The sequence below is a fragment of the Euwallacea similis genome, chromosome 18 (genome assembly GCF_039881205.1).
Source record: "Euwallacea similis isolate ESF13 chromosome 18, ESF131.1, whole genome shotgun sequence".
Taxonomy (NCBI): domain Eukaryota; kingdom Metazoa; phylum Arthropoda; class Insecta; order Coleoptera; family Curculionidae; genus Euwallacea; species Euwallacea similis.
The window spans coordinates 886,415-898,625 of record NC_089626.1 but is presented as its reverse complement, the minus strand read 5'-3'; the positions used below and the strand labels follow the sequence as shown (position 1 = coordinate 898,625).

At 37.1% G+C, this 12,211-nt stretch overlaps 1 protein-coding gene across 1 annotated transcript in view; it reads right to left on the bottom strand.

The window, feature by feature from the left end:
- LOC136414867 (zinc finger protein basonuclin-2-like) overlaps positions 1-2,185 on the bottom strand; it is a 91,484-nt gene extending 89,299 nt beyond the window's left edge. Inside the window, exon 1 of the mRNA XM_066399096.1 lies at positions 2,075-2,185. The gene's annotated coding sequence lies outside the window, so the exon portion shown is untranslated. The remainder of the gene's footprint in view (positions 1-2,074) is intronic.
- Between the last annotated feature and the right edge of the window lie 10,026 nt (positions 2,186-12,211).

Here is a 12,211-nt window from a genome sequence, read left to right as displayed (position 1 = left end):
ACATGTTGGGCAAATAATGAAAAGACAGATGTTATGGAATTTAATGTTTACCTATACCAAAGAGAAGACAGGCATTCTACCAGCAGATTGTTATGAGTTTTTCCTATATATTGTGAGGGAAGAGAGTGCCATACCAGTATAGATGAGGCACTTATATGAATAATCACTCAAATAATTAAAATTATAGTCGATCTTATTAAAACATTCAGTTAAGTGTCCGTTAAGCGAGCAAACACTAGATATTTTAATTATTAGATTTCCGATGTTACTGATTATAACTAATGGTAACACCAAGCAATGAAAATTTTAATACCAGTGTCATCCGCCTTCTTTATCATTAAGATAATCTTCTAAGAATTCCTGACTATACACCTTAAGCTGTACGTTTTTCTACTTCCTGAAAAGAATCTTCCATATTCTTCATTAAACCTTATCCGCAAAAAAATATGGTCTTTGCTACTCTATCATGTATTCAGTCTTTAGTGATATGTTGAAAAAGTCACAGAAACTCTCAGATTAGTCACGCTTATCAACAGGCACGTTATTCTTGATGCAGGTTCAATCCAAGAGAAGAACTATGTTTTGACATTCCACCATTGAAAAGAAGTTTCTTCGGACCAACATTTTATTCCTCATTGTTATCCATTTGGCTTCGCCGATACTAATAGATCTCGACGACTACTTTTTAAGCTAATTCCATCATTAATTCTTTTTTAAAACATGAAAGAGACCACAGCAAGTTCAGTTACTCGAATCTTTATAGTTTCCTACAAATAAGGTGCATTTGTAACAATGGGGATTGCAGGAATATTTTTCTAAGTCAATTTGGCGATATTCCCAGGTCCTATAGAAAATATGGGACCGCTATGATAAATCCTGAAGAGGTCAACAAGAGTTTCGGCAGGAATAAAAAGACGATTTATGTAAAGAGTACAAACTCGAAGTCCTAAATCTATTTGGAAAAAAAAATCGTTTCACTTTACTAATCAAATTGTCAATAACAATTATTGTGATTACGCACTTATATATCATATTAACTAGGTATTTAACCTGAAACTTTCCTTCATAAACCTCTTGAATTTGTTCACCTTTAATATCAACTCCAAAAGTACCAGTTTCTTCGGAACAACACTGACACGCCAAACACTAACCTATATACGCCAACTTCTATGTGAAACATTACACATCACCTGATCACCAATAAGCACTATAAGCACAACGAAACACTGCGCATCTCCTACGTGCCCACAGACGCACGTCGGTTAACAATTCCCATTTACAATAATTTTAATACTAAATATCATATTATTCAATCAAAATATCATATTTTTATTCAAAACGCCAGAACGTTGACGGATGGTTTTGAAACCTGAATTGGGCAGGAACTGGAACTTATCGAGAATAGAGCGCCATGAGAAAAAAGAAAGAATGGGATTAGTCTAGTCGCAGAAATCTAGAAATTGACGATTTGCTGATCTCAGTCGCTTCAGAGATATGTGCATCTGGTGGCAATCGCTGGTTCCTCCAGTATTTGACTGGAGATTTCCTCTTTTTTGTCCACAGTGAAAATTCTTAGTCATCTATAATCTTAAATTTAGCTGAATCGCTCTATATTTTTCACGTTCCAGCACCCAATACTCAATTATTGAATTGTTTCTGAGATTCCTCCGGAGATATGAGAGATTTGATAAAATATCGACATCTTGGGAATCGGCGGGTCGTAAATAATTAAACATTATAAAGTTCAACTATTTCTTTCAGTTTTCAATTTTGTAAATCTCCCCCTCAGACTGAACACGTGACATGCGACAATTATTACTCACCGTGAAAAGTTAGATATTTATAAACATTGTGCGCACCCCTGCTGCGCGTAAGTTTTAGATTTCCCAAAAGGTTGCGCACTTCACTATTACTGACTTTAGGCGTCTCGTCTGAAGTAAGTAAGAGCGCACATTCATCGGGAAAATCTAGTTGCCATGCTGCTAGTAAACAAAAGTGTGTAACCTGATAACTTCTGGTGTATCAACATGTTTAGAGTTACTTAACTAAATGTGGAAGATAAAAAGTTACTTACACGGTCACCCAAGAAAATATGGTACGATGAATCGCTAAAAGGTACCCAGTTCAACAAGTGGCAGAGCGGAAAAGCGCGCCAATTTCCCGACGCGATTTAGTGACATCCAATGCCGTATGTCGGTCCTTCGGACACGACTGCCTGACTACCACTGAGAATCACGGATTGTCGTAATGTCACAGAAGGCGTCGCTTGCTTTCACTTGTCTATGCGCGACGCATTGCTTGTTTTGTCATCCCATTCGTGTTTTATCTTCCTTTTTCCGCGCCGAATGGATCTTCTTTGATGACACCGCCACTGATTTATATATTACAATAATTATTGCTATGGCCAGAGGTATAATCATTTGACCATCAGAAACGGAATTCCTCTCGTTAATAAGGAATTTAGTTGACATCCGCAAAAGCTAACGCGAATACTTCAAAGTTTATGAGTCACATCCATTTTAGATTCATCTGCATTGATATATTTCGAATATTAATGTTAATTTGCTGCTTATCGGTCCTTCTGATCATTTATCTTCACTACTGCATCCGCATGTTTCAGCTGTTTAAGGTTTTGTTGCAGCGAAAGGTGCAACATTTTTATTCTCTTTGGGATGGTTCCACATCTTTTACGCATGCCTCTTTTATGGAGTGTTATGCAACATTCAACTCTTCGAATATGTATTTAAATGTCAATCTTTAAGTGACTTAAGTGCGCCATAAATTATTCATTTCGATGCCAATGCACGAGTTGGCGCCATTTTGAGGGTAAGAGCTACCTATCGCATATAACGGAAAAGTCATTCTGAAGGCGAATACTACATAATTTCGATATTTATGGGCAGGGTTACTGAGTAGTGTATTTATTTCCTGACATAAATTCATCCTAAAGAAGGAGTTAATTCTCTTTTAGACCTTATATTACAACTGGCGACGTATGTCATGAAATTGTCACTCTCATGTGAAAAGTGACTGAAGGATTCACTTATCCTGAGGGATTTCATTGCAGCCTGTTTGAACAGCATTACAAAAGGCTGCTAAAGTTTTTAGAGGCTTCTACCTACAATGCCCTAGACGTGTTCGATGGGGGAAAAATCTGGAGATATGGCTGGCCAGGGGAACAAATTTATCTCACTCTGTTCAAAATAATCCAGCCTAGCTTGTTGAAAAAAAGTCCCCTTTTCGCTCTTATTCAACCATCAAGCATATTCAAATAGAATCTGTATTATTTGCTAGTTTTTGCGATATATTTCAGCAATGATCAAACTTTTCTCAAATCTAAAAATGGCAATCAAATTTTGCATAGATACCCGCAAACACTGACTAAGAAATTAAATTGGATCTGTCACAATACGATGTGTGCTGTTTTATATTGATTTTATCGCCGAATAATCTTCTCTCAACTGGCACTACATAGGTATATACATACATACGTTAGTATTTCCAACGCAACCAGTATCAATTAGTGGACGGTGATTTTGTTACTTAATTTATACCGTAAAGTGCTTCATGAATACCCAAAATGTTAAAATCTTTAAAGGTAATTAGCATCCAATACATTAAGTTTCTTCCGCCTTTATCACGATCCTCGTTACTTCAGAACGGTCATTCATTAATTTAGTGACAATTTCTGCTTCTTTTCGGTATATCGCGGCAATTTATCTCAAGAATAGACAGGAACATAAGAGCGACACTAAGAGGGTCGTTTTTCTAACCACAAGTGTTAAGCCTTGTAATCCGCCTAAGAGATTACAAACCGAGAATTAATCTTTTTCTTTGCATTATGCCTTTATTTGAGTGTCATTAACACAATTTCATTGTTCTTAAGGATGATTAACCCTTTAAAAGAACAATGAACAAAAACCTCTACTAAAAAAAAATAGATGTTGCAATATGAGAGGCATGTGCTGGAGAAATTCATCAGTTATTATCTATTCGTCAAATGTTTGGTGGTAAATAGCAACTGGCTTAATCGACGCTCTATATTTGGACGTACCGCCTACCGCGAGTAGCAGCCTTTTAAATTACCACCCCGTTGTTAACCTTGGCAAGTTCTTATAGAAAGTTTCTGCGCAGTCCCACAGATTGGCAGATCAACGTTATACGCGCATGCACATTATGCAAATGTGAATGCACATTTGCATAATTCCATGCAGTCGCTTCTTTGAGCACTACTCACCTAATTCCTATGACTATGATAAAGTCATATATCGTGTATAACCAAAATGATGTTTCCTTATTTGAATATAACATTCATCACATTTATATCCCACACTACTCTTGAAATTGCAACTTTGTTTTCCATTTGGGCTGTGGTTTGTAGAAATATATGAAACCTTTTACTGTTACTTAACTAGTGGCATCACATAGAAGTGCGTATTATAAGGCTCCGTTTTACGGAGGGTATTGACTGGTTTATCATGCTGGGAAATTGCTACAGGTCATAATCGTACATTTATCAAAGCTTCTATTACATGACCGGAGAAATAAATAAACCGCATAAAATAATAAGATTTAACGTCGTTGATTTTTATTATGAATACAGTTTCTATGGCCTACTTGGGAATTAATAAACGTATTTAAACGAAAAATCGGTACAGTGACCATTTTTGGTTTTATTAGGGTACTAAACCACGTAAATGCATAACTTTATTTTATTACTTTATTAGGTTTCTTTGCATAGAGAACCGAGCTACCATTTGCGAGCAGGAAACATATTAAATATGATTAATTTCAAGCTTGAGAATTACATAAATGGCGCAGTGAAGCCAAGTGCGCCGAATCAAGGTTAGCGCTCAGCTCTATGTACGTCCGAGCGCGTTGGCACATAACCTTTTTGCTAGTTCCCTATTTATTGTCACTTAAACTACACGTTTTGACTGAGGATAACGGACAGTCAAAAACAATAATAAATCGAAATAATTATTACACAAATGGCTTCCGTGTTAGAGACTACTTTGAAAGTCCCAACGAAGCGTAGATATTAACAGCTTTCGGTTTCGGTCCGTAGTCGGCTTTCTTATCCCCCGTTCGACCATCCAGCCATTGACCATTTCTTGGACACGGCGAGTGGACATCCGACATTCTTGGCGGAACCTCGCACTCCAATAATCAGTAATCACTTCACGCAGTTCCTTGTAATAACGTTTTTAAAAATGCGCATTTTTCTTGTCTCTAATTATAGCTCCGATTTTAATTGTGTAATTTCTTTAGTTATTTGCATAATCAAGTTTAATATTCAAGGAAATATTGTTATGGTTGATGTGTGGAGTATAGATCAAGCCTCGCGAACTCGTTAGTTTCAAAGATTAAGGTAATTTGATGTGACTAATTCCTGTCTATTGTTGTTTTCTTCGCACGTCTTCACAGTCATTGCAGAAAATTATTTTAATGTGTTTCTGGAAATCTTTTAGGCACATCTATTGAGTGTTGCAACGAATTTGTTTCATTTTTCCGACATATTCAGATTAAGGGTAATCTAAGATAGTAGTTCAGGTTAGTTTACGATCACATATATTTATCTTGAAGATGAAGGTTTTGGCCGGATTTCGGAGAAAACTTCCTTTTTCCTATTGTAGTGAGATTCAGTTCAAGGCTTTCAATAAACCAAATACCAGACTTATTTACCTAGAAGATGAATAAATTTAGAGGGTTCCTAGAAACCTGCCATCAAATTAACAGGTTGCTTTCAGTTTGTCACACCACCTGATAACATGTTATTAGCCGTTATATAACAAGTTATTAATTACCTACCAAATAGCAGGTGACTTTGGTTTCCGAAGAGTTCACAACATAGCCTAATATAGTGTCATTTATTACCAAATAACGAGTTATAACGAACGAGGAATTACTGAAGTATTGTACTTAGAAATGGTTTTCAAAATAAGTGGTAAATTTCGTTCGTTAAAACCGCCAAATAAGGGCATAGTTCGAATGGGAAATTATGAATTTTAAAGGGCAGAAATGATATAGGATACCCGTTAGTTTTCATTCCATAAGATAGTCTGATAACGAGTTATTAACTACCTACCAAATAACGGGTTATTGCGTAATAGAAATCACTTAAAAGTTACACTTAGAAACCATTTTATAAACTGCTACATGTCATGCAAAGTCCATAACATCGCCTAATAATGTGTTATTTACTGTCAAATAACGGGTTATTGGAAATGAGAAACCATTGAAATATTACACTATTACACTCAGAAACTGAATACCATGAAACCACTTACCAATATCCCATCTATCCCTGGTTCGAAGAGAAATCAATCCACTTAATGTTCCCTCTGATGAATCTCATATGCAAATTCCTCCCACCTTAAAGGGAATCGAAGCATTTGAAGTTTCGGTTGGAAGCATTAACTACGCCGCACTGAATGTGGCAATATCTAGAAAATCTTATTTTCCGAAAATATCAAAACATCGCAAGTTGTGTCTACACAGTGTCGAGTCTAATTTAGAATGGAGCATAGAGAAGAGAAACTATACAAGGGTCAGTGCTTGACCAATTTATTCACACAATACCTTTGTTTATATCACCTATCGACCATAAAAACACTGATAACTCTTCTGAAGCTTCGAGACCACCATCAAGACTCTCACGCTGTGGTCCAGACGCAGCAACTTTAACATTTCCTTCTAGCATCGAGGAAATTTCTAAATCTCCTAAAAGCACAATTTTATTAAGAAAGCACTTTTTCTGGTCATTGCAGGGGTCTCCCAAGATGATTGATTACCTACTCGCGTAAATTCCCTTTCAACGAGTTTTAAACTTTTGCAAGAGCACCCAGCGAGACAAGAGAATTTTTTGCTAACCTACTTAGCAGTAATAACACTGTAAGTGCGGTAAAATTAATAGGGGAACGTAAAGGTGTGGCAATGGGAGATTGCGATTTTGATAGCTGAATCGCGTGACAAAACTTCTCATCTTCGACGGCTCGCAAGACAACCTTGCAGTGTTTCTATGAAACATTTTATGTCACGTGGTGCTTTACCCGAACAAGAAACGTCCCTTTAACACGGGCCCTTAGCACTCTATATAACGTAGGGAAAAAGTTTCGCTTTTTGCTGCAATGTTGGGTTGGAGAGGGAGCCAAATGAGTCAGTTGTAGGTCGAATTAGGGGCTTTTTGGAGATATTTTAATTTAATAGGAGGATTAATTAGTAACAATATCGGGGTTTATTGCGCACTGCAGTTTACATCATTATGAGGCCTTTTGGTCGCACGTCTAAATCTTTTGTGAGGGTTTCACGCATTGGACCCAGGTCTTTGTTGCTTGGGCATCGACTTCGATTTCGTATGGCGCATAGGAAAATAGTGCATGATTGTGCGATTATAGGTTTCAATACTCTTCAGTAAAGGTATGACATAAGTATCAAAAGATGACATCGTAATGAGACGTAATAAAATATTGCCAAAGTATACGGGTGTGGGCAAGTTGTATCGTAGGCTGTCAAAAAGTACATAACATGTTTCACGCTATAGTAGTGCAAGGAAGTAATTGGGACACGATGTTACTTGAAATTTATGGCCAGAAACTTGTTTTCTCTCTTAGACCAAGTATACTGGGCATCCATAGTTCTCCGCGCCACGAGATTTGCACCATTCCATGCAATATAAATCTTTCTAACAGTTCTAATTTGCGTCGAATAAATCGTGGTATTATATTTTGAGTTATGGGGATATTTTCAAAAAGGTCACACTATAATTTTCATTTTACTGTTCACGGTCACTGCGATATCGCGATAAATATCCAATTTCTAAGGTATTACTGTAATTTACGACAATATTTTAATCAGAAGAAGACAATGTCTGTGGCTCTCCTAGAGCCCTAAGACGCCTTATTTTAGCTAACAGAGAAACACTTCAGTATCTCAAAGTCCGGTTGGCAAGAGAAAAAGCAACAGATAAGGCATCGCACCAATACGTATGAACACTCATGCATGCAGAATACGTAATCAATCGTCCCCTATAAGTCAAGAGTCATATAAATATTCCTCTAAGGTTAACTAAACCTACAATTAGCGTATTGTTTAAGAATAATTATTACGGGTAATTGCAAAAGTGTAAAAACCCTGCAGTGTCATACCATGCATATTATATGTTTGAAATGCGCCTGGGACAAAAGGAAATAAATTCGTGATTGAGTGAGCTTTAATGAATAATTCCTAAACCTCTACGTATAAGAATATAATTGTAATCAATAATTAATAAATTCCCTCAAGGCTGAGTACGCGCTGATGATGTATTCTGAATTAGAAGTAGCTTGTAGTTCTGCTAAACACGAAGTTGGTATGAACTTAGACCATGACATTTTCGCAGAACTACAATTATGAAAGGCGTACTCTCAGTTTTTTAAATTGATGGATCTGGTCTCAATTTACACAATACACTGCCTGTAAATCATATTGAGTCCCACTTCTTGCACGAGTAAATGATTTTTGGGTGTCGCAAGAATATTCGGTAGTATGCGTTACAGGTGTAGAATAGAAATAGCTTTGCTTTCGTTACTATTAATCGTTGTGCAATAGAATCGTCTCCAAACAGGGAAGCATAATTAAGAAAATTCGCAAATTCATTTTTTGCAACTGATCCGCTGAAAAAGTAAGTGAAAGATCAAAGATCGCCTAAGATACGGGACTGATATAGCAATTTTTATGTAACATCAACACCACCTCATAGACGCCCATCATGGCTCAAAATCTCTTCGTTGCAGCTTCGCGAACTATCGAGGAAAATTGATTTCTCTTTATGGTTCTTTTCCTGTGGTCTCATGTTTTTCAGCTGAATAAGTGTGTAGAAATATTTTCATTTACTACACTCGTCACTGATCCAACCCAACCCAGCCTGACGTATTACAAAAGACACGAGAAGACATCTATAGGCTTGAATCAGACGAGGAAAATATTTCTTTAAAGCATTTCTCGAATTGCACTGGCGTTCGGACGAAGGCAGAAGTGTGGTCTTGGAAGAACGGGCAGCTGAGCTGTGACAACTGAGCAGTTTACCATCACTAAAAGCTTCACACCTGGAAAGCATCGACCTAAGCAAGAGATATTTTTATTCAACTCTAGAGAGGTCTTTACGGACTTCATATACTTTATATGTATACTAGAACTTCTTTATGGGGCTTCTACAAGAGGCTTTTAAAGCCCGAACCAAAAGCCAAAGTGGAATCGTGGGGCGGAGGCTGTTCAATATACGCGAAATATCGGCGATCGCAAGCTGCTGGAGATAAATTTAAGCTTTAACAAATATAATTCAATAAAATTGAAGAAACTTGACCTGCAAATCGCACAAGAACTGAGGCCCAAATAAATGTTAATATCTCCTCTTAACACAATTGTCGCCAAAACCAAAGCGAAGTAACAGCAATAACACTCGAAATTAACTGCACAATTAATCTAATTTCGGTATCGTGTTAATCTTAGTTAATATGTTAATTCAACATGATTTATAAGGCTATATGCAAAATAACAATAGAATATTAATAACTAACGTTTCTCGATTAAGAATCTAATTAAAATCCATTAAAAAGTTACAGACTGCGATCTACAGGTGTCTGATGCTATTGAATTGAGAATAATCAAGATAATAATATTCTTAAAGTACATCGTGACACTACCAAGGTGGCAATTTTTTAATGAGTCAATGTTATATCTCGATAGTGCGCTCTCACTTTTGGAGAGTTGTGATTCATACTAATGAATAATTACAAAGGAATATGTCTTTTAATGCATTATAACTAATTCTCTATAGATTTTCATCTAAAGTCTGTGTTCCGATAGCTATCTAATTAGTTTTTTTTTATATATGAGCAGTAATTTTGAATAATTAGTCGACCTAATCGGTTAATTATCGACATTACAACTCGGCTGGTGAGTAGTCGATTAAGGCATCGAAAACGTGGATCAATAAATTGCGGTTTTATCAATAATTACGGGCGGCATTGTTAAAATTCTTTAGATTGCATGTAATCCATTGTACAAATGCGCTAGAAGAGGAAAAAAGTCCGTGGCAGCATGAGACAATGTTCAATGTTGGTCAGTGCGTGAGATCCTCTGGGCTCAAAGGCGTTTCGAAACATTTTCATTATATTTACATCCAAGCGACTAGAGGCCACATAGGCGCACCGAGATTTATTCAGCATTATTCAATATGATCGATTTTTTCACGTGTAAAAAGAAATTTGAAAATTGATTTAATGGAGTGGTGGATCGTGACCATCGATGAGTAAGGAAAAACGTTTATCGCCTGCTTTCTTAAAGGATGGCTGAGGCAGAGAATCGTTCGCACCACCCTTTCGGGGTGGTAGAAGTGACTACCCTGAAAGCTGCCAAACAGTCCAAACGAGATTCGAAGATCAATTCCTATTGAGAGTAATAGCGATGCAGCCACTGAAATCTCTTCTGTGCGAGTAGGGGTAAGCAACCATAGCACACACATTAAAATATCAGCAGTCTAAGAAAACACGATTTCTTTGTCAATCAAACTTGGAACCTCTCAAAACCTTTAAAACCCTCTTATGAACCTTAATAATAATCCTGGTTTTCGGCATAATCCAAGTTACTTTAGGCTTTAGATTCGAATTGTAAACTCTTACAGTTCAAGTAGTTTATCCAAGTAACGATCGATATCGTTACCTCAATTCTGGAAACGTTCCGGAACATCCCACTGTAATCCTGGAAATCCTTATCTTGAGTAGAGTTCAGGATAAATGAGATAAAAGATTAGAGATGCAGAAGGCTGAAACTCTCACTTATGGCTTAGTTCAGTGCAATTAAAGCTAGAAGGTGGGTGTTTAATCCAAATAGGTAGGACTTCCCTCCTGAAAACTAAATAATCTCACTTTAATTCTGAAAATCCGCATTTCCTTCCAGTTAACTCAAATGGAGGAGGGAGCTCATCCCAACTGAGAAATCACGGATCAGGATTCTACCAGCTCTAATTAAAAATGAAAAGAAGAACACGGAATAACAGATGAAGCAGCCGAGTTGAATATTCCCCAATTCCGTAAAGACAAATGTAAGCAAGGTCAAGATAATTATGAACCAATTTGAAGAACCAGAAGAAGGTGATGGTAGATGTAGGAAGATGGTAGAAGAAAAAGCTATATTGCACGCTCCGATGCCAATTCCAACTGCTCTGAACTCTGCAGACCTCTGTATAAAATACCCAGTGATGTGTTTTAGTCGATACATCTATGTACTGAGTGTAGTTTTTGGTAGGTGTTAAAGCATTGCAGCGGCGCTCTATGAAGAAGCAGGTAATTAGACGTGACGACTTAATCATAGCTAATAGAAAGATCGCGATAGTCATGGAATTAGTCCTTTGATAATAAAAGGAACCTGAACATGAAGAACTCAAGCTTCTTTCCTCAGGATGGTCAAGCGTTTCGATTCGTTTGAATTCAGCAATTCTAGTATAAGGTTTTTGGTATAACAGCTTTCAATGATCTTACAATACGACCGTGTCGAAAACCCAACAACTTCCGTCCTGCAAAGGAAATTGCATAACTTCCTGCATGCACGTGCTTCAAAACATTTTTGCGTGATTTATATTTTATGTAATTCCTGGGCCCACTGACACCAGGTAATTGAAAAGTCATTCAAAACGTACTCCCTAACTAGGCTCTGCTGAAGTGCTATTTTAACATTCTGATTCCGCAAATGAATGCGGAAAAGATATCTCGAAACATCACCCTAGGACGCAATTAATCACATATGAGTGTTTTCTGAGGGCAAGGAAAGAAGTGAAATAGTCACATAAACTGTTTGTATCGACATTGAGTTTTCCAGCCCATTAGAGCGGTTTGGCTCCGGATCTCGATTCCGGGGTCCGGAATAAAGCTCTGACCATCCGGCTCCATCCGTGTGTACTGGATCGGCTTGATGAATGGTTTGCATCATCTATCAAAGACAAATCACAAATCGGCACGCTTGTCTAATCTTCGAACTTTTCTGCCTGACGAAAATAGAACACGTTATTTTATTAATTGAAACGATGACAAACAAGTTCTCACTTTTTCTTCCCTTGGTTATTAATAGCTTTTCAAGATTTGTTCCCTTTTGACAGGTGGCAGTCAAAGTGACAATACCATAACGCTGTTCCATTGTATCGCGAGATCCGCAGATCTTTAGATCTAATTAAAAA